At 39.6% G+C, this 21,604-nt stretch overlaps 1 non-coding gene across 1 annotated transcript; it reads right to left on the bottom strand.

The window, feature by feature from the left end:
• Positions 1–19,545: 19,545 nt before the first annotated feature.
• Trnal-caa (transfer RNA leucine (anticodon CAA)) lies at positions 19,546–19,620 on the bottom strand. Its single transcript has one exon. It is a non-coding gene; the product is annotated as a tRNA-Leu (tRNA).
• Positions 19,621–21,604: the final 1,984 nt, after the last annotated feature.

Raw genomic sequence — 21,604 nt, 5'->3', positions numbered from 1 at the left:
TGCTGCGCAGCTAGCGCCATTCGACGGCCAACACCGCGGTTCCTGGTGTGTCCGCTGTGCCGTGCGTGTGATCATTGCTTGTACAGCCCTCTCGCAGTGTCCGGAGCAAGTATGGTGGGTCTGACACACCGGTGTCAATGTGTTCTTTTTTCCATTTCCAGAAGTGTATTACCTCACATTTTTGTTGAAGCGGGTAAACTTTACACACCTGGTGGAACTGTGATGCAGTAATTCTTGCGAAGAATGTCGCAAGCACGACTAGTGACTACAATTTCGTGCCTTACAGGGAAACTGGTGCCTTAAATTTCCTCGACATTACAGATATGTTACAGCATCGCTTTGCTTGGTACTGTACATTTTCTACATTACTTTCGAATATCTGCTTTATTTGTGTTTCATGTTAAACATTTTTTCGTTTTTTGTGTGTTCACCCATTGAAAATGTGATGATGGCTGATTACATAGCTGGTAACGTCCTCTCATATTGTGTTGTGATTGGCTGAGGACATCACGTGTCCTATGGCAAGATTGTGTAACAAAAGCACATCGTGCAGCAGCACAATCTCGACCGTACAGTTTTTGAAGCTGTCTTGCCAGTGATTTTGGACAGGCAGTACTGCATGTTAAAGTTCATCTGGATTTACTGCAGCACAAGCCATGTTACACAGCAGTGCTCTTTGGGAATAGTCTGTTTTTCTTTTTAGACATTTTGTTTTAATTTTTCCCACACATAAAAGTCCGTTAAAACTGAGCATGCTGGTCATTTTCTGTTCTCTGAATGATTTCCCAATGTTCTGTTAAGAAAGTCTGTCATTATATGTGTGGAATTTGTGGTACATCTATTGTTTGTTATCATATGGATGTCCATTGTGATATACTCCAACAACTATGTTTGCATATCTGCTAAGAACTGTAGATAATTCCTGCTTTTTAGAGTCCCATTAATAAAATGGGCACCAATAATATGACAGTAGTACTTGGAGTACCCTTTACCATGCACAATAAGGCGGCTTATGGAGTATAGAGACAGATGTTTCCAATTACTTGTGTGTCAGGTTTTCATACATCCATTTCAGAGTAATAGACTATCAGAATCTTGAGATACAGCATAACAGTACACAGTTTTCTAGTACAGACTGCAAGTGTGTTGTCAGTTACAAAAGTGTCAGAAAAAAAGGCTCTAGGGCATTCACTGTGGAGAGAGAATATTCCTAAAAGGAGCAAATAATGTTGCTTAGCTACACTTTGCTTTTACATAGTCTTCCAATGGCCTCGTTTGTTCTTCATGAAAACTATAGGAGTACATTAGTGTAATAAGAGTTAAATCATAAATTTGAACAAAACTGAAAATTTTGTATAGAAACGACAAATGTGGAGATATTTACATAATTCGTTTTTGTCTCGTTATTTTTTGCAAATTTATTAACTACTTCATTCCAATTAATAATTTGAAACAAAATTTTATCTCTAAACAAAGGATAAGTTGAGGTCTCCTAGCCCCCTCAGTTGTATGAGGCTTGCCCAGTTAGTCCGAGCTCTGCCTGGGTGGAATTTATTTCTCTAGAATCTGCTGAGAAGAATATTTTTCTTACTGCTTAAACACAATCTCTCATTGAGAGGACTGAGCAATAGGTGGTCAAAAAAACTGTGTCACAGCAAGTATTTGTTTTTAGAGTTCAAAATACTGGATAATTCCCTTTTAGTAATGGAACACTTTTACCCTTAGTTTCAGCAATGGGGTAATCACCAGGTGTGATGTAGTGGAAACTGACCCCAAAGAATAGGAAGAAGAATGGTCAATGTGGACATTACAGAGGTGAACATTATGACAAAAGTACATGAACCATCAAAAAAATTGCAGCATTGATTTTAACATTTCTTGCCCCCATACCACCAGAGAATATCACAGTTAGGTATACACACTTCAAAATTAGACCTTGTATACCAAAGCAAATGAGATGTTTCAAATGCCAAAGTTTTAAATATACAACTCTTAGGTGAATACAGGGTTATAAATACAAAATCAAATAGGGGTAATGCAGGAGTAGGTTTAATAATGAGTAGGAAATAGGAATGCGGGTAAGCTACTACAAACAGCCTAGTGAACGATTTATTGTGGCCAAGATAGTTACGAAGCCCATACCTACCGCAGTAGTACAAGTTTATATGCCAACTAGGTCCACAGATGATGAAGAGATTGATGAAATGTATGACGAGATAAAAGAAATTATTCAGATAGTGAAAGGAGGCGAAAATTTAATAGTCATGGGTGACTGGAATTTGATAGCAGGAAAAGGAAGAGAAGGAAACACAGTAGTTGAATATAGATTGGGGGGAAGAAATGAAAGAGGAAGCCGCCTGGTAGAATTTTGCAAAGAGCATAACTTAATCATAGCTAACACTTGGTTCAAGAATCATGAAAGAAGGTTGTATACATGGAAGAACCCTGGAGATACTAGAAGGTATCAGATAGATTATATAATGGTAAGACAGAGATTCAGGAACCAGGTTTGAAATTGTAAGACATTTCCAGGGGCAGATGTGGACTCTGGCCACAATCTATTGGTCATGAACTGTAGATTAAAACTGAAGAAACTGAGAAACTGCAAAAAGGTGGGAATTTAAGGAAATAGGGCCTGGATAAACTGAAAGAACCAGAGGTTGTAGCGAGCTTCAGGGAGAGCATTAGGGAATGATTGACAACAATGGGGGAAAGAAACACAGTAGAAGAAGGATGGGTAGCTTTGTGAGACGAAATAGTGAAAGTAGCAGAAGACCAAGTAGGTAAAAAGACGAGAGCTAATAGAAATCCTTGGGTAGCAGATAAGATATTGAATTTAACTGATGAAAGGAGAAAATATAAAAATGCAGTAAATGAAGCAGGCAAAACGAAATACAAACGTCTCAAAAATGAGATGGACAGGAAGTGCAAAATGGCCAAGCAGGCATGGCTAGAGGACAAATGTAAGGATGTAGAGGCTTATCTAACTAGGGGTAAGATAGATTCTGCCTACAGGAAAATTAAAGAGACCTTTGGAGAAAAGAGAACCACTTGCATGAATATCAAGAGCTCAGATGGAAACCCAGTTCTAAGCAAAGAAGGGAAAGCAGAAAGGTGGAAGGAGTATATAGAGGATCTATACAAGGGGGATGTTCTTGAGGACAATATTATGGAAATGGAAGAGGAAGTAGATGAAGATGAAATGAGAGATACAATACTGCGTGAAGTGTTTAACAGAGCACTGAAAGACCTGAGTCGAAACAAGGCCCTGGGAGTAGACAACATTCCACTAGAACTACTGACAGCCTTGGGAGAGCCAGTCCTGACAAAACTCTACCATCTGGTGAGCAAGATGTATGAGACAGGCGAAATACCCTCAGACTTCAAGAAGAATATAATAATTCCAATCCCAAAGAAAGCAGGTGTTGACAGATGTGAAAATTATCAAACTATCAGCTTAATAAGCCACGGCTGCAAAATACTGACACGAATTCTTTACGGACGAATGGAAAAATTGGTAGAAGCTGACCTTGAGGAAGATCAGTTTGGATTCCATAGAAATGTTGGAACACATGAGGCAATAATGACCCTACAACTTACCTTAGAAAATAGATTAAGGAAAGACAAACCTATGTTTCTAGCATTTGTAGACTTAGAGAAAGCTTTTGACAATGTTGACTGGAATACTCTCTTTCAAATTATGAGGGAGGCAGGGGTAAAATACAGGGAGCAAAAGGCTATTTACAATTTGTACAGAAACCAGATGGCAGTTATAAGAGTCGAGGGACATGAAAGGAAAGCAGTGGTTGGGAAGGGAGTGAGACAGGGTTGTAGCCTACCCCTGATGTTATTCAATCTGTATATTGAGCAAGTAGTAAATGATACAAAAGAAAAATTGGAGCTGGAATTAAATTCCATGAAGAAGAAATAAAAACTTTGAAGTTTGCCAATGACATCCTAATTCTGTCAGAGACAGCAAAGGACCTGGAAGAGCAGCTGAACGGAATGGACAGTGTCTTGAAAGGAGGGTATAAGATGAACATCAACAAAAGCAAGACGAGGATAATTGAATATAGTCAAATTAAAGCTAGTGATGCTGCGGGAATTAGATTAGAAAATGAGATGCTTAAAGTAGTAAACGAGTCTTGTTATTTGGGGAGCAAAATAACTAATTATGGTCGAAGTAGAGAGGATATAAAATGTAGACTAGCAATGGCGAGGAAGGCGTTTCTCAAGAAGAGAAATTTGTTAACATCTAGTATAGATTTAAGTGTCAGCAAGGCATTTCTTAAAGTATTTGTATGGAGTGTAGCCATGTATGGAAGTGAAACATGGATGATAAATAGTTTGGACAAGACAAGAATAGAAGCTTTCAAAATGTGGTGCTACAGAAGAATGCTGAAAATTAGTTGGGTAGATCACATAACTAATGAGGAGGTATTGAATAGAACTGGGGAGAAGAGAAATTTGTGGCACAACTTGACTAGAAGAAGGGATCGGATGGTAGGGCATATTCTGAGGCACCAAGGGACCACCAGTTTAGTATTGGAGGGCAGCGTGGAGGGTAAAAATCGTAGAGGAAGACTAAGAGATGAATATACTGAACAGATTCAGAAGGGGCTAGGTTGCAGTAGGTGCTGGGAGATGAAGAAGCTTGTGCAGGATAGAGTAGCATGGAGAGCTGCATCAAACCAGTCTCTGGACTGAAGACCACAACAACAACAGGTGTAACAGTGAAGTTGTATGTGGTAAATGCAACTCAGAGGCACATAAAACATGTGAATCATAGATCTCAACCAAAATACATGAATTGTTTAGGTGATAATCCCATGTAGACTGCTGATTCCTATGTTTATATCAAAGAAGCAAAAAATCAGGAACTGAAGGTGATGGAGAACATCCTGAGGCAGAGAAAACCTTCAGTGAGATGTGGCATCCTACCTGAGTCCTCTTAAAAAAACCTGCCACCAATAGGAACACCTCAACCAAGACTCAAAGTATAGTCCAGGCAGAAAAAGCAAGTACTTGCAGCTGCACATACAAAGGGAAAGCTCCCTCCCAACCCTTAATGTGCTCCAAAGCCAACATGTCTCCAAAGCAAACATACCAACATCAGAAGGATAAAAGGCAGCATATTCGTCTGTAACACCTCCACGATCCCCAAGCAAAGGAAAATATTCACCCAAGAAATAATCAAAGCCAAAGAAAATCAGATACAAATCATTGGTTTTCTGAGCACTGTCATTATCCAATGGTGAAGCCAACATTTCAGACGTTGTCCGCATGGAGGAACTGAGTAGCCTGATAACATTTCCCTTATCATCTGCTGCACATCACATAATGGAGAAAAGAAAAAAGAAAATCCCTCGTGAAAGATAGGTCCCTTAATTAAATGTAACATGAATTGGTTCAGTACTCACATGAGGGAGTTCAAACTCCTGGTATAGGAAAAGCCACTGTATCTATCTACAGGAGACACATTTTAAAACCACTTATATACCCCAGTGCTAGTAACCTATTCTCCCCACAGGAAAGTCGACAATGGTGATACAGTATTATTATTATTATTCAAAACAAATTGCACAACAATTTAGATAAGTGTGAAAATTGGCAATTGATCCTTTATAATGAAAAGTGTGAGTCATCCACTTGAGTGCTAAAAGGAATCCATTAAACTTCAGTTACATGATAAATTAGTCAAATCTAATGGCCGTAAATTTAACTAAATATTTAGGAATTATAATTAAAAACAACTGAAATTGGAAAGAACACACACAAAATGTTGTGGGGAAGGCAAACGGAAGACTGAATTTTATTGGCAGGACACTGAGAAAATGTAACAAAACTACTAAAGAGACTGCTCATGCTACACTTGTCCATCTTCTTTGAGCACTGCTGCTTGGTATAGGATCCTTACCATACAGGATTAACACAGTACACCAAGAAAGTTCAAAGAAGAGCAACATGTTTTATAAGATGGAAAAATGAGGGGGAGGGGGGGGGGGGGGGAGAGTCACTGACATAATACAGGAATTGGGGTGGACATAATTAAAACAAAGGCATTTCTGAAACGTCCTGGCAGATTTAAACTGTGTGCTACTGGACCGAGACTCAGATTCAGGACCTTTGCCTTTCGCAGGAAAGTGCTCTACCACCTGAGCTACCCAAGGATAACTCACGACATGTTCTTACAGGAGACAAGGTACTGGCTGAGGAAACTGTGAGGACAGGTTGTGATCATGCTTGGGTAGCTCAGATGGTAGAGCACTTCCCCGCAAAAGGCAAATGTCTCAAGTTAGAGTCTTGGTCTGGCACATAGTTTTAATCTGCCATGAAGTTTCATAGTTTCATATAAGTCTTCACTCTGAAGCAGAGTGAAAATTTCGTTCTGGAAAGACATTTCTTGTTGTGGCAGGATCTTCACACAAAATTTCAATCACCTACTGTCTCCTCCACATGCAAAAGTATTTTGTCGATGCTGATCTACATAGGGAGAAGTGATTGTCTTAATAAAATAAGGGAAATCATAGCTTGGGTGGAAAGATATAGGTGTTAACTTTTTCCACACGCTGTTTGAGATTGGAATAATAAAGAATTATTATGAAGGTGGTTTAATGAACCCCCTGCCAGGCACTTGTGAATTTTTTGCAGAGTATCCATGTAGATATAGACCCACTAGCATGACACACCTCACCTGTCCCACTCACTACCAGCTTCTAGAAAACAGATGTGCGCCTCGGTGTGTCACTGTAAATCCCCTTCTGCTCAGCATACTTCCCACATCATGGCCCACGTCATAAAGAGGTTTTTGTAGACATAATCAGACAATTCATTAGGCCATTCTTATTTTTTGGAGGTTTTAATGAACATCATGTGGTTTGAAATTCCAACTACACTTTCCAATGTGTCAGTCTCTCAAGAATCTCACAGTAATGGAGTACATAAGTTTTCTGAATAGCGGTCAAGTAACACATTTTAGATCTGTTACAGGTTGTTCTCAGCCATTGGTTTTGTATTCTGTTTGCTTGCTCTTGGAGATAATGTAGAGTAGGGAGTGGATCTCATATTCACTCCAGCTGCCACTTCGCTGTCCAGGTACATGTTCCACAAAGAAGAAAACCTGAAAGGAATCCGCTGAAATGGGGCTCAGCAGAACTAAGAGCATATTTCCCCATATGGACATTGAGTGTACTACTGGTGTCAGGGCTACACCCACCCACTTGTGTCAGATTTTTTAGTACATCTCGTATCCAGTAACAATATGTCACTCATAACAATTTTTCCAGGGTGCCTAAAAGGCCTAAAAGGCACCCTTGAAAAATTGTTATGAGTGAAATATTGTTACTGGATACGAGATGTACTAAAAAATCTGACACAAGTGGGTGGGTGTAGCCCTGACACCAGTAGTACATTCAATGTCCATATGGGCAAATATGCTCTTAGTTTTGCTGAGCCCCATTTCAGCACACTATTGCCATGCCTCAGGTTACCAGGTTGGTCTCAATTACCTGTTAACATATATACTTGTGTGCCCTCATTAGATAGGCAGGCAGTACATTTGTCTTTACTCTTATTTTTAATTACAACAGATTGTAACTTATTGAGGTATTAATTAAACAATGGAAAATCCAGCATGGAATGTAACAATATTATGAGAAGGAAAGTTGCCACTTGCCATGTAGTGGAGATGCTGAGTCGCAGATAGGCACAACAAATTTTATTGTGCTTATCTGCGACTCAGCATTTCTGCTATATGGTGAGTGGCAACTTTGCTTCTCATAATATTGAGGTATTAATTAGTTAGAGCAGAAACTTGTCTTTTTGAGACATTCCAAAAAGTTGTATCAAATTGAGAAGGGAAGCTAATAAATATATATTTGATACTGTGACAAGACATCAATGTACATTCAATGACAAACTGCTTTTCAGAATTAGCACACCAATGTTTTTTGATTACTCATAGCTGTTCACTTTTATAGACACAATTGGGCCCAGCAGATTGATTTGTCTGTACTTCTGCATTACTGAGTGAAATGTGTGTTCATTTAATCACTTCTGTTTCACTGGAAATTTTTATTTTAAAAATGTACCTATATAAGAAAGAAGTATAATGGAAATATCGAAGCAGAACTGGAAGTTTCTAGTGTTCTGGAAAATTTATTTTTGACTTATTTCAATCTTGCGAGTTCTATACAGGGTGTTACAAAAAGGTACGGCCAAACTTTCAGGAAACATTCCTCACACACAAATAAAGGAAAGATGTTATGTGGACATGTGTCCGGAAACGCTTAATTTACATGTTAGAGCTCATTTTAGTTTCGTCCACCTATGCTCAATGGAGCACGTTATCATGATTTCATACGGGATACTCTACCTGTGCTACTAGAACATGTGCCTTTACAAGTACGACACAACATATGGTTCATGCACAATGGAGCTCCTGCGCATTTCAGTCGAAGTGTTCATACGCTTCTCAGCAACATATTCGGTGACCGATGGATTGGTAGAGGTGGACCAATTCCATGGCCTCCACGCTCTCCTGACCTCAACCCTCTTGACTTTCATTTATGGGGGCATTTGAAAGCTCTTGTCTACACAACCCCGGTACCAAATGTAGAGACTCTTCGTGCTCGTATTGTGGACGGCTGTGATACAATACGCCATTCTCCAGGGCTGCATCAGCGCATCAGGGATCCCATGTGACGGAGGGTGGATGCATGTATCTTCGCTAACGGAGGACATTTTGAACATTTCCTGTAACAAAGTGTTTGACGTCACACTGGTACGTTCTGTTGCTGTGTGTTTCCATTCCATGATTAATGTGATTTGAAGAGAAGTAATAACATGGAAAGTAAGCGTTTCCAGACACATGTCCACATAAACATTTTCTTTCTTTGTGTGTGAGGAATGTTTCCTGAAAGTTTGGCCGTACCTTTTTGTAACACCCTGTATATATATTCTTGTTGCGTAATCCTTCATTTACATATGATTATTAATAGCTCATTTTTACAGAATAGGCCACTAGATATGAGGGTACTAGGGCACTTCACACAGATAGTGTCTGTTATCACTTTGCACCATAACATCTGAAGAGTTCTCTGGTGTTGGTCGATTTTGTTGTGCTATCTATTGAAATTGCTTTTCTTTTTCTTCCTACTACAACACCTACTCTTGGGTTTAAATCACTCTTGCTGGATGGACACACACACACACACACACACACACACACACACACACACACACACACACACACACACACACACACACACACACACACACACACCAAAAAAAAAAAAAGCACGTGCACATGTTCATGTTGTCAGTCACTACAGGGATGAGGTTAATGCTGGTTGTGGGTGATGCTGGAGTTGTCATCCAGTGATGTTGTCCCACATGTGCTCGATTTGACAGCTCTAGTGATGGCCCAGACCAAGCTAGCATGTACACATACTGTAGAGCATGTTGGGTTACAACAGCAATACGTGCGAGAGCATTATCCTGTTTGACAACACCCTTGATAGTGCTGTTTATGAATGGCAATGCGACAGGTCGAATCACCAGATTGATATACAGTTTTGCAGTCAGGTTGTGTGGGTTAACCATGGAATACTCCTACTGTCATACAAAATTTCATCCCAGACCATAACTCCAACTTTAGGTCCAGTGTGTCTATCACCCAGACAGGTTGGTTGCTGGCCTTCAGCTGGCCTCCTACTGGTCAACACATGGCTGACACTAGCACCAAGGCAGAACCAGCCTTCATCAGGAAACACAACAGATGCCCTCCAGTGAGCTCTTGCTTGACACCAATGAAGTCACAAAAGGTGGTGGTTTGGAGTCAGTGGAATGCACACTACAGGGCATCTATCTCAGAGCTGTACTTGAACTAAGTGATTTGTAACAGTTCATTGAGTCACTGTGGTGCCAGTTACTGCTGCAGATGCAGTACAATGTGCCAGAGCCATATGCCAGACACTATGATTTTCCCTCTCAGTAGTGCCAGGTGGTTGTCTTCTTATGACTGTACAGTCTCGTTATCACCACTGCTAGCAGTCATGTACAGTGGCTACATTCCTGCCAATTGTTTTTACAGTATCGCAGAAGGAATGTCAAGCTTCTTGTACGAACAGTCCACAGGTGTACTGCCAGTCCATAGTGTCCAATGTTGGACACTATGGACCGGCAGTACACCCGTAGACTGTTCGAGCAAAAAATACGCCAGGAGAAACTGAAGAATAACAAGCTTCTTGTAGCTCTATTACATGACATCATTCAAACAGTCAGGTGTTGATTATGGTGTCTTTGCCACCTTAAAGGCATTCTTGACCAACATCAACTCACCATGTCCAATGTCAAAGATAACTAATGCTGATGACCATTACAGCATGTATTTAAAGGAAACTTGATTTGCATGCTCACAGTGGTGCTACCAGCACAACTCTTACATGACTGGCACAAAATTTGAGTAGATATCATTTTTCAGATGTAGAAACATGTGTACCAACTTTTCTTTGCCACACAACTCCTTCTTGGTGTTGTATTTGTTTCCTTCAGTGTAAACTGATAATGTGTATGACATATTTAAGGCATACAGATGCACCATTGTGTTTCAAGAGGCATGAATGGATTAATGAACAACACAAGCTCACCAGAAGTGATAAAGAGGTCTCAAACTAGAATCTTCCAGAACTACTAATTTTTCAACCTATGTAAAGTGGAAGTGAGAATTTGGTGGATGCTAACATGCATGTCTATAAATTTCAGCATACGCATGGCGAACTTAACTACATAATGGTTTCACATTCACAAAATGGTGGGAGAAATGAGAATGAATGCTATCTGCTGTTGTGATTAAAATTAGTCTGAAAGTGCTAATGAATTACACATTTGTCATTATTAGCTTTGTTGGAAATAACTGCAAAATGAACTCACCCAAAATGTGGCATAGAAGTAAGATGTTGAGTGCTTTTCACTCCATAACAGACTGTGTCCTAATGCAGTGTTGTGTCATATATGAGAAGCAATTCAGAACAACCATAAAAATATGAAAGTGTGGCAGTAGGAGAAAATTTACCAGAAAAGTTATTTTTATTACAACAACAACAACAACAACAACTACTACTACTACTACTACTACTACTACTACTACAATTATATGGGTGTTTCATCATTTAAACATACTTCCCATTGAATGTGTGCCCTAAGGTGGCTTGCATGGCAGTAGGTCTTTAGCTGGTGGGATGTGTAAAGTGATACTTAGAACTTGACTTCTTAAATTCTAAAGAATTTGCATCTTGGCAACCTCTTTCTGTGATCTGGAGAAGCAATACTGGATAGAACAGGCAACCACTGAATGGCAGATGATGTTTCAGTGCCAGTAATGGTTTTTGTGGCTTCATTCAGACATATATCTATGTTAGGAATATTATGAATAAATTAGACAACTCACCGAAAGGCAGAAGCACTGTATCAGCAGGCATACAAACAAAAACATAGAGCATGGCTTACTTTCAGAATGCACTTCCTTTTTCTAGCTCTAGAAAAAACATGCACAAAAACACATACACATACACTCTCTCTCACTCACTCACTCACTCACTCACTCACATGTACACCCCTCTCTCCCCACATTGTGCTCAGTTGACTGAGTACAGAGCTGTCAGTCTATTGAGCACATTGTAGGCAGGTGTGCGTGTGTGTGTGTGTGTGTGTGTGTGTGTGTGTGTGTGTGTGTGTGTGTGTGTGTGTGTGTGTGTACATTCCAAAAACTACCCACGCTCCATACCGTTTGTTTGTGTGCCTATCAACAATGCAATGCTTCTGTGTTTTGGTGAGTCATCTCCTTTATTCCTAAATAATTCAAAGTTTTCAACCAGAACTTTCTGTGCACTATTTCTGATGCTTGGGGACAATATTCATTAGCTGAATACGCAGCTGAAACTTCAGCACAGTGTACTGTATTTGTGTGAGCTACCCAGCTACTTCTGGCTCTTTTGTGTAGTATATTTACTTTTTTGCCAAGCTTTTATAACAGGTTCATGCACTGCTGTTTTAATGAGAGTCTGATTCAGGGTGACACTTACTGCAGGCATTTAGAGAAGTAATTAAGAGCAACTTCAATCCCAGAAAATAGCGTGTATAACTTTCTATGTGTGTCTTTATAATGTAGATTGAACTGTGATCTGTTTTACTTGGGTTTGACTGGATTCTCCACTTAAAAAATACTCGATCAATATTGTCAGGTTAGCTTGATTTAATCTAACAATGCTTGTTATCTTTGATCTGACATATGGCAGGTGATCTTCACACTAAATTTTCTTGGAGTTAATAACTGGCATGTGATTGACATTATGACATTAAAATTAAACACATCGGAGGTGAAGACTGATCTCTACAACAGACCATTGTTTAGAGGTCTTAAGCTGCTAGATTTTCCATTTAGAAAAAGTAAAAACATTGATCAGAGAGCATGTCATCAGGTAAACTTGCTAGTTTCTGACTTGGGATCACCTCAACCAACAACAGTATTCAGGCTTTCTCCACATTGTCTTGTAATTGACCATAATTTTATATACATACCATTTCTAAAATTATACTTGCCAGTCAGTCCCATGTGTTTTGGTTCATAATCTGCAAACACAGCCACAATAACTTATTGGCACTGCTGTAGAATATTTTCAGACTACTTTTTTATAGAAAAGAAGCTTGATAATCTCAAATGGTACCTATGACTGCTTCAGCCACATGCATTAATAAATTAAAACATTATGACCATGACCCAGTGTAAGACAGAATGACACCTGGTGTCACTGCAAGTGTGTTATGCAGCAAGGAAAATATGTAAGCAGAAGAGAGACAAATGGGGAATCATTCTAATGATATGGGCCAGGCCGCAAATGAGGTAATCCCCTGATGTGTGACTTTGACAAAGGGCAGGCTGTTACAGCCCAGTATCTGGGAACAAGCATCTCACAAATGATGAAGCTGTTCTCATGCTAATGTTCAGCTCTGTAAAGCAGGATAGACTGCAATATATGATAGATCGTATGAGAACATGCAGTGCTGGTGCAGGCACAAGTGTTCTGAAGCACACCATTCAGCACACATAATGTAACATAGAGTGCCACAGCAGAAGACCCCCTACATATTCCCATGTTGACCCAACAAAATCATTAAGATTGCAGTGGACACTAGATAATTGAGACTGGACTGTGGACTGGTGGAAATGTATGGACTGAACCAAAGAATCACAATTCTTGTTACACTATATAGTGAGATTAAGAATGCCCTCGCCATGCTGTGACAGCATAACAGCTGATCTTTAAAAAAGGTGTCACTAAAGAAACCTGTCACCAAGAGGAACACCTCAAACCAGACTCAAAGATCATTGTCCAGGCATTAAATGCCTGTACTTACAGCTGCACATGCAAAAGGAAAACTCCATCTGAGACCTTACATGCTCCATAGTCAATGGGTCTTCTAAACAAGTATAGCCAATCTCAGAATGTTAAAAGGTAGCATCCTTGTCCAAATTAAGATCAGTATCCCCCCAAAAAAGGATAATGTTCAGCCAAAGCTAACCAGAGCTGAAGAAATCAGATTAAAATCATCTGATTTCTGAGCAGTCACTCTCCAATGATGAAGGCAATGTTTCAGACATTGATGTCCCCATGGAGGAACCAAGTGATTTGATAACTTTTTTCCCATCAGTTGCTGCACGTCACATGACAGAGAACAGGAAAAGAAATCCCTTACTGTAAGATTGCTCTCATAGTTGAATGGAACATGCACAGATTCAAATCTCACATGGAGGAACTCGAGATTGTATTGCAAAAACAGCCATTATACTTGTCTGCAGAACACACACTTTAAAACTATTTATGCCAGTGTGCTAGGAACCTGCTCTCTGAACAGGAAAACTGACAGCTAAGATTGGGGTGGCTTTGTTAGTAACATGTGCTCCACCTTACCTGCCCTACTCACCACCAGTTTGTAGGCAGAACCTATAGTGTACATGCCTCCTGAAAATGAGCTCTACTCAGTGTACTTCCCACTCTATGACCTTTGTATGAAAGGGACTTCTGTAGACCTAATTAGGCAACTCTTCAAGCCATTATTACATTTTGATGATTTTAATGCTCATCATGTGCTTTGATGTCCAACTACACTTGAATTCTTGAGTGTCTCATTGTATTGAAGACATTTATCATCTGAATGTGGATCAAGCAATTCATTTCAGTTCCATCAGAGAGAGAGAGAGAGAGAGAGAGAGAGAGAGAGAGAGAGAGAGAGAGAGAGAGAGAGAGAGAGAGAGAGAGCACATGGGCATGCACGTGCGTGTGTGTGCGGGCGTGAGGCCATCACTCGAGTGGCCATTTCCCTATCTGGAGTCATTCTGCAGGTAAAAGAGAACCTGAGAAGAAACTTTTGCAGTGGGTGACCAGCACAGCAGACTGGAAGCTGTATAGCCGGTTTAATATTCTAGAACATGAAGATAGCATCCAGGGCCGTGTGATTTGTGTTATGAGTGTGATCCACCATGCTGCAGAAACATTTGTACCAAATACTTGAGAACACTATGAAGCTGTAATCACCCAGGGCTAGGTAGCTAGTGCTGAAGTGGATGTGAGAACAGGCAATTCACACTCACAAGACACAGCACCTGTGCCACACAGGACATGCTAGTTATCATGATTTGTGACAGTAGCACTGTCCAGTGGCAGCTGTTGGTTGTATCTGGCTCCCAAACCACATAATTTGTTAAAGTTCCTACATTAGCTCCACTAAAACATGTTTCCTCCCTTGTATGTGTGCTAGTCATGCTATTCTGTCTGTATTATACATAAATAAAACTTTAATATCCAATAACATGTTATAAGGAAAACAGGAATGTTCTATGCCCAGTCTCTTAGGACACTGGCTTATAAAATTTATCAAAATTGGACACATTCACTTCTGAGAGAGAGAGCACACTTATATTTACATAACATTGAACATTACAGATAATAATTCTATTGATTTCATAAGAAAGTCCCACACCCTTACAGAAAACATGAAGGGGAAAAATGTGGACACAGCAAGACCTTTAGTTATGATCTTCTGAAGGCTGTAATTGCTGGTATGCTATTATTCCATGTCATGCTGTCTAGGCGGGTGCCACGTTTGCTGATCCTATGCTCCCTTACATTTGTTTGACTTGGGTGTGACCCCTCCATGACAGTGTGGTGCATTGCCACACATTTGTGTTTCCATAATTATTTGATGTCACCTGAAGATGAAGCTTTAGGCTTCAAAACCAGTTGTACAATAAATAAGATTTACTAGCAATTGGAGTGGATTTTTTAGTCTAAGATTTCTTTGTGTCACAAAATACCACATTCGTATTCACCAAAGGCACTGCTAACCATGACATTGAGTGCACTAAAACCATCATCTCGAAAAGGAAGACCTGAAAGTTGGGAAGCTGCAATACAGCTTTACTTTATTGAAAGGAATTTTGATAGCATTATAGTAATCTTCTGAAGCATAAATGAGCCATGCAGGCCGTGGTGAGCCATTGTCATATGGGTCACAAATACTCAAACATTATAAGCATTTTGGAGCTTACTAAAAAGTTAATGTTCAAAAAGCAAAACATTTTTCTTTTTTAAAGGCGAACCTATTCAAGCTGATCTTCAAAAATTTAATATTCAATCCTAAATATACAAATATACATACAGGCCTTATAATCCTTAATGATTCAGTTAGTTAATTGGTTACAGGGTGAGAGTGGTTCACCATAGTTATCCCATATGACTAAATTTCATCTTGTACTTAGCCAAAAGAATCACAACATGGAAGTGAAAATCTCTCTGTTCCACTCAAAAAGTTTGCATGTGAATTATACTTCTGCTTCAGCATACCTGCAAGTGACCTCACCAGTTATGATCTGTTGGGAAATACAAATAAAGTAGCTGAACAAACTGGAGAAAACATACATTCCCAATGTATAATGGTAAAGGAATGCAAAAGTGTCAAACAGAAGTCAAAATTTCAGAATTATCAAGATTATTACAAAGAGACTAGAAGTTATGTATAGGAATACCAGTAGCCCTGGAAAATGTGACTAGAATGTTATAAATTACTTTAGAGGCAGTAAGGATGTATTTTGTGACTTCATTATTGTCCATAAAATGAATGTCATAAAATGTCAATATCATACTGCAAATGTTTTTTAGGATTATTATTATTCTGTTGAAAAATCTATCATGACTGCTTTTAATAAAGTCCAATATAGGTACGGCATTAAAGTTGAATGCTGTATTTACCTTTCTGTAACTGAAAGTAAGGAGATAAAATAAATAGTCTAGTCACTAAAAGACTCCAAACTATGAGGGATTGTTCATCAGCACATTAACAATATTCATGTACATATCTGAAGCAGTGGTTAAAACTATATATAACCGTGTTGGGAAGTTTCCCCACATAGGCCAAAAAAAAAAAAAAAAAAGAAAAAGAAAAAAATCTGTGCATGTCTCTGATTTTCAGAGAAATTGAAAAATTCAAAACTGCCTCATGCTGTAACTATTCTAACATTCCATTTGGGAAATATGTTCTGGTTTATTGACTAATCTGAACCTTTGGGTGCTTATGTATTTTCATTTAATCACCACTCATGGCTGCTATGGTGGAATTGACTATTGTGTGTCTGAGCTGTTGCCACATCTCATTCTGGGAATTTTCAAATGCATTTCCTTTTATATGTTGTACCAACCAAAGATGACAATTCTACAGTTTCACCTTCTGGAGGAGGTTGAAAAACTTATACAACATGAAAACATTATCAGATAAGTTTCAGTAAAACACTTTAATAACAAAGTATCTTCAGAAGATACCCACATAAAGTTTTGTATTGGTAAAACATAACACAATTTCAGAACACAATTACTGCACTTGACATAAAATAACAGTAGGACAGTTCATTGCAACTGTTTATAGTTCTTTTACTGAGTAATACTTCCACCCAGAAATGTTCTCAGTCGAACATCACAGTAGTCAAACGTCACTTTACATTTAACTGCGAACTTTAGTATTGTGCTTTGACCAAAAAACCAGCTTGGTGCTGCAAGGGAACTACAATGTGGCTGCACTCTTATGTTAGACTTCCAGCAGCAGCAGCGTATGGAACTTCTTGAGAGCACGTTTCCATTGACATCTGTCATTTTGGGCTGTGTCTGGTGCTGACTGTCTTTAGCTTGAGATTTTGCCATGAGGTCCCCCCTAGACCATGTGCTCTTCAGATGACACCACATATCCTGCTTTCACTATCTCCTTCACTAAAGCTGCCAAGTCTCTAACCCTAGATTTCTGTATTTCCTCCTTCTCCTCCTCATCAATCTCCCCTACCCACTCCCCCCTCCCTCTCTGCCCCCTGCCACCACCACAACATGAGTACCCACAGGGTACTGAAAAGTGGATTTCCAACACCTTGTCATCCAATTGTAGTTCCTTTGTCCTTAAGCCACTTTCCACAGATGCTCACTCGAGTAATACACACACACAGATGATCAGCTTCACTGTTTCTGAAGTAAATGTTCCCAGGTGCCAGGTCATAAAAATCTGCACTTTGTCAGAGTCACTTATGTTAGTAAATTACCCATTAGCAGTCTGTATCATCGATACAGTGATTCTCCATTTTTCACTGCTACACCTGTGTACTTTTGTCCTCACATCACATGCCCACAACACTGCCAGGCAACATACTTTCTTGTGTTTGCAGGGGTAATATTGTTTTGGCTCATAGCTGTATATGCACTATGCTAATGTACTGTAAGTAGGTAATATTGTGTTGTTCACAGCAATACACCTGTTTTTTTTTCTTATAGTGGATTTTATTTTGCACACAATTTTCAATTATGTTTTTACAGCAAGTTTTGATTTGATTGATTGAAATGCTTAGAGAAGCTGACCAATATAATGAAACATAACTTGTTTTATCACATTAGGAAGAACTGAACAAGCTAATGAGTTAATGTGTGCTCTTAGTTGTAAGTTGTCAGTGTTAGTTAAGTTTAAAATATTTGAAGATTTCATATATTTCTGTAAAAAAAATTCCATTCTGGAAAGTATTGGGAGTTATCAAAGATAAAACACAGATGTCAAAAATGAAATCACTGGAGTAATGTTGAGGAAACCGAAGACATGAAATATGACAAATGTCAGGCATTTGATTGCTGCTAAAAACAGGCAACCAGGCAAACGGAAATATGAATCAACATAACCAGTTCAATGCAACTGTGAATCTAGGTAAAGACTTCTCACACAGTAAGTTACCTCTGTTGTCAAAAACTGTCATTGGGTTGAGCCCATACCCATCAACTTTAATATGACAGTTTTGTGTGAACATGTTTCTCCATTCTCGAAGCCAGTGTGATGTTTCAAATCTCTCCAGGTTACTTCAGACTCCAAACATGTGAAAACATATTATCTCTGTTAAAAAATGGCTGGAAATTACAACACTACAGATCACACTAAAACAAAAAATGAGTAATACATTAAGACCCAACCAAGGCTGAGGCTAAAGATGTAAATCTGTTAACCACTCATGCCATTCTTGAAACTTGTGTCTGTACCCTCTACCTACTTGAACATACTGATCTGCTTTGTCACAGGTATTTTTGCCCAATTAGAAAAAAACTTCAGGTTATTATCTGCAGTCTCACCATCAAAGTGGTTATAATTAGTTACTTAATACAGTGAAACTTCATTTATACGTTTTTCAAAGGACTACAGAAAAAAAACATATAAGTGTAAAAAACATATATATATGAAATATAAGCACCATACTATCAAATTGGTAAACACAAATAAAAAAATCTGTTAAATAAAAAGTTACATTCTACAAAACATTATATAGGGTTATTAGGTACCATACTTAACACAGATATAAAGAAAAATGTAAACCTCTACACAAAAGAAAATTTTGTAAAGAAATCCACAATTTTTGCTTGTTTTTTCTTTGACGTGGAAATAGTGTACACTGTACCCTCAAAATGGTATAACTCTGTCATTATTTCATCAGAAACATTGTGGCACATCACAAATTGTTTTATTATTTCTATCACATTTATTGCATCATTAAACATCATGGCGGAATGCTGAGGCTCTTCTGTATCATCCTCATCATTAGTTCCATTCCTCATCCAGGTCCCACGATGCACATTGAACTATCTCAGCGATAGTCATAGGTTCTGTTGTGATGAGGTTTTCATCAATGTTCACGTAATCCTCAAATGATGCCCAGTGTTCAAGATGATTCCATTCTTCTTCATTAGGTGAAATATGGTCAGTATGATCATTTCCACTATGATCATAGGCTTCTTTCTCAAATTGGGCGTTTCAGAAACAGTTCCGAATGGTATCGTCTGAAACAGTGTGCTATGAAGCTGCAATGTAGTGTAGAAGAAACAAATTCATTAATAATTTCTCAAAGTGTTTCCAGAATGAGATTTTCACTCTGCAGCAGAGTGTGCACTGATATCAAACTTCCTGGTGGGTTAAAACAGTATGCCAGACCGAGACTCGAACTCGGGACCTTTGCCTTTTGCGGGCAAGTGCTCTACCAACTGAGCTACCTAAGCATGACTCACACCCCATCCTCACAGCTTTACTTCTGCCAGTACCTCATCTCCTACCTTCCAAACTTTACAGAAGCTCTCCTGCCAACCTTGCTGAACTAGCACTCCTGATAGAAAGGATGTTGCGGAGACATGGCTTAGCCACAGCCTTGGGGATGTTTCCAGAATGAGATTTTCACTCTGCAGTGGAGTGTGTGCTGATATGAAACTTCCTGGCAGGTTAAAACTGTGTGCCGCACTGAGACTCGAACTCGGGACCTTCACCCTTCGCAGGTAAGTGCTGTACCAAAGGTCCCGAGTTCAAGTCTCGGTTCGGCACACAGTTTTAACATGCCAGGAAGTTTCATATCAGCTCACACTCTGCTGCAGAGTGAAAATCTCATTCTGGAAACGTCCCCCAGGCTGTGGCTGAGCCATGTCTCTGCAATATCCTTTCTTTCAGGAGTACTAGTTCTGCAAGATCGACAGGAGAGCCTCTGTAGAGTTTGGAAGGTAGGAGATGAGAGGTACTGGCAGAAGTAAAGCTGTGAGGACGGGGCGTGAGTCGTGCTTGGGTAGCTCAGTTGGTAGAGCACATGCCGGCGATAGGCAAAGGTCCCAATTTCAAGTCTCAGTCCGGCACACAATTTTAATCTGCCAGGAAGTTTCTCAAAGTGTTCTTTGGCTCCAGTAGCACGACATGAAATATATGGCAAGTAAAAATCTTACCTGTAAAATGTTTATTTTCATTTCTTCCTTTTTTTTATGTCTACACACCTAATGGCATGCTGCATGAGCATTTTGCGATAATGCAACTTGAAATTATGTATTACTCAAAGGTCAAGTGGCTGGAGCATCATAACTTGTGTACGCTGTGGATATTTCACCGAGACACAAAAAAAAGTATGAGTGAGAAAAATGTATAAAAAATGTATAAGTGAAAAACGTATAAATGAAGTTTTACTGTATCTTGGAATAATACTTGTCCCTCCCCTCCACCCCCTCCCTCCTCTCCTTGATGTGTACCCTTTTCGCCATTAGCAACAGCCACTCTCGGAAGAAGACTGGATTGCATACCGCTTCAATTTTTAAATTTGTGGAGGTAATGCTCGTTGCTCTCCTGGTGTCCAATAAGCCACGTGTGCCTTCTGGGCCCTGCCAAATGGCAATAATTTCAGGGAGCTTCATCTTTGTCGGGTGGGTATTGGTTTGATGAACCTGTGGCTCCTGAGCTGGGAAGCAGCTAAGTTTTCCAGTCCTCTGTGATGTACAATAATCCAGAACACTATGACCAGCTACCTGAGGGCTGATATGTCCACCTTTGGTATGGATAACAGTGGCAACACATCATGGTATTGAAGAAGTGAAGCCTGAGTAGGTAGCTGGAGGGAGATGTCACCACATCTACACACTCAAGTCACCTATTTCCCATAAATTCCAGGGAAGGGGCAATGAGCTCTGACATCACTTTGTCACGTTCCACATGTGTTTGGTTGGGTTCATATGTGACAAGTTGTGGACCAGCACTTCAATTGGAACTCACCACAGTGTTCCTCAAATCATTCAGTCACACTCCTGGCCTTGCGACATGGTGCATTATCTTGCTGAAAAATGCCACTGCCATTGGGAAACATAATTGTAATGAAGGGGTGTACGTGGCCTGCAAACAGCGTATGATACGCCTTGGCCATTGTCAGGCCTTGCAGAAGCCTCCACTGGACCCCAGGATGCCCACATGAATTTTCACGAGAGCATAATAGAGCCACCACCAGCTTGTCTCCAACCTGCAATACAAGTGTCAAGGAGCTGTTCCCGTGGAAGACAATGGATTCACACCCTCCCATTGGCTTGATGAAGAAGGTAGGATTCACCAGACCATGCCATTCTTTGCCACTGCATTAACACCAGTTCTGATGGTTACATACCCATTTCAGTCATAGTTGCCAATGTCACAGTGTTAAAATTGGCACATGCATGGGTCCTTGGGTGCAGAGGCCCATCGTTAGGAG

Source organism: Schistocerca serialis, chromosome 3 (genome assembly GCF_023864345.2).
Source record: "Schistocerca serialis cubense isolate TAMUIC-IGC-003099 chromosome 3, iqSchSeri2.2, whole genome shotgun sequence".
Classification (NCBI taxonomy): domain Eukaryota; kingdom Metazoa; phylum Arthropoda; class Insecta; order Orthoptera; family Acrididae; genus Schistocerca; species Schistocerca serialis.
This window is presented reverse-complemented; position numbering and strand designations above follow the sequence as displayed.